This window comes from Chiloscyllium punctatum, chromosome 28, assembly GCF_047496795.1.
Source record: "Chiloscyllium punctatum isolate Juve2018m chromosome 28, sChiPun1.3, whole genome shotgun sequence".
Lineage (NCBI taxonomy): Eukaryota > Metazoa > Chordata > Chondrichthyes > Orectolobiformes > Hemiscylliidae > Chiloscyllium > Chiloscyllium punctatum.
In genome coordinates, this window is record NC_092766.1 from 34,790,857 (window position 1) to 34,793,437 (window position 2,581).

The following is a 2,581-nucleotide window of genomic DNA, read 5'->3' on the forward strand; positions in this document are numbered from 1 at the left end:
CCCTCTCTCTCTCTGCTTCCCCATCTGTCCCGCCTCTCTGTCCCCTTCACTCTCTGTCCCCCTTCTCCCTGTCCACATTCTTTCTGTTCCCCCCTCCCTCTGCCCCCATCTCTGTCCCCCATCTCCGTCCCTCCCCTCTCTGTCACCCTCTCTCTGTCCCCCCTCTCTCTGACCCCCCTCTCTGCCCCCCCTTCCCGCTTTCTCGGTCCCAACCCTCTCTATGTACCCCCTCTCTCTGTCCCCTCTCTCTGTCGCCCACTCTCTCCATCCCCCTCTCCCTGTCCCCCTCTCTCTGTCCCCTCTCTCTGTATCCCACCTCTCTCTGTCCCCCTCTCCGTCTCTCCCCTCTCTGTCCCTCCCTCTCTGTCCCCCCTCTCTCTATCCCCCTCTCTGTCCCCCTTCTTTGTCCCCCTCTCTCTGCTCCCCCCTCCGTCCCCCCATCTCTCTGCTCCCCCCTCCGTCCCCTCTCTCTCTGTCCCCCTCTCTCTCTGTCCCCCCCTCTCTGTTCGCCGTCTCTCTGTGCCCCTCTCCATCCCTCCCTTCTCTGTCCCCCCTCTCTGCCCCTCTCTCTCTGTCACCCTCCTCTCTGTCCCCATTCTCTCTGTCCAACCCTCTCACTCTGTATCCTCCTCTCCCTCTGTCCCCACCTCTCTGTCCACCCCTCTCTCTCTGTCCCCCTCTCTCTGTCACTCTCTCTCTGTCCCTCTCTCTCTGTCCCCCAACTCACTGTCCCTCTCTGTCTGTCCACCTTCGCTCTCTTCCGCCTCTCTATACCCCCCTCTCTCTCTCCCCATCTCTCCCCTACCTCGCTCCCCCCACTCTCTTGTCCCCCTCTCTCTCTGTCCCCACCCTCCCTCTGTCCCACCCTCTCTCTGTCCCACCCTCTCTCTGTCCGTTCCCTCTATACCCCTCTCTCTTTCCTCCTCTTTCTTTCCCCGCTCTCTCTGCCCCCTCTTTTTGTCCCCCTCTCTCGTCGCCCCCATCTCTCTGTCCCCCCTCTCTCAATAGCCCCCTCTCTCTGTCCCCACTCTCTCTGTGCCCCCTCTCTGTACCCACCGCTCTGTCACCCTCCTCTCTGTCCCCACTCTCTCTGTCAACCTCTCACTCTGTCCCTCCCTCTCCCTCTGTCCCCATCTCTCTGTCCACCCCTCTCTCTCTGTCCCCCCACTCTCTGCACCCCTCTCTCTGCCCCATCTCTTCCCCCTCTCTCTGCCCCTCGCTCTCCCCTGTCACTCCACCCTCTCTCCCCCCACTTTCTTGTCCCCCTTTCTCTCTCTCCCCCTCTCTCTCTGATCCCCCATCTCTCTCTGACCGCCCCCTCTTTGTCCCCTTCCCTCTGTCCCCCTTCTATCTGTCCCCCCTCTCTCTGTCCCCTCTTTCTTTGCCCCTCCCTCTCTCTGTCCCCCCTTCTCTCTCTCCTTCCCCCCTCACTCTCATTCTCCCCTCTCTCTGTCCCCTTCACTCTCTGTCCCCCTTCTCCCTGTCCCCACACTCTCTGTTCCCCCTCTCTCTGCCCCCATCTCTGTCCCTCCCAGCTCCGTCCCTCTCCTCTCCGCCCCTCTCCTCTCTGTCCCCCCTCTCTCTGACCTCCCTCTCTGTTCCCCACCCCCGTCCCGCCTTCTCGTTCCCAGCCCTCTCTATGTCCCCACCCTCTTTCTGTCTCCCCACGCTCTCTGTCCCCCCTCTCTATCCCCCTCTCTCTCTGTCCCTCTCTCTCTGTCCCTCACTCTCTGACCCTTCTCTCATTTTGTCCTCCCCTATTTCTCTCTCTCTCTTCCTCACCTTAGCTCTCCCTTGCCTCTCGCTCTCTCTGTCTCTCCCTGCTCCTTCACTCTCTCTCCACTTCTCTCACTCTTGATCCCCCTACCTCAGTCTCTCTTTCTCCCCACCTCCCTCTGTTTCTCTCTGACTAAATCGCTTTCCCTCCTGCCCCCCCCCCCTCCTCTCTGATGCAATCTGTCTCCCTGACGCGTCCCTCTCCCTCTGATCCAAAGATTGGGGAGGGGGGTAGTCCCCATGAAACAACTGAAATCCTGTCCCACTCACGACAGGAAATGGGGAGGTCAGGTTGGAGGGGGGGGGGATCAGAGGGAGTTAAACCGAGCTCCTGAGTTCAGGGTGCGGTGCCCTCCCCTTCCCTGAGGCCCAGGACTTGGGGCTGAGTCTGTCTCTCTCCAGCTCAGCTTCTCCAACACAAAGACACACAACAACATCGGTCACTCTGCTGCTCGACACGCTTTAATCAACATTTTTATTGTTTTCAAATGGAAGTGTTGGATACAGTCAGTGGGATGGTGCCATTTCTCACTGGCCCCTTTTTTGTGAGAAACATTGAAATGTTTCCCTGTAACCCCACCTGTGGGATAAGGATGGACAAACCAGCTCTACCCTCAGTCTGTTATCATAGTGAAAGGCTGCTCCATCGCTGAAACACTGAACTGAAATGAGAAAATCCCGGATGGTGTGATTAATGAGGGAATTTGATGGATGGATGGATTTGGGTGAAGGGATATTTCAGCACATTCTTCAGCTGCTGCCTGAACTTAGTCTGGGTCACGGCATAAATCGCGGTGTTTGTGCA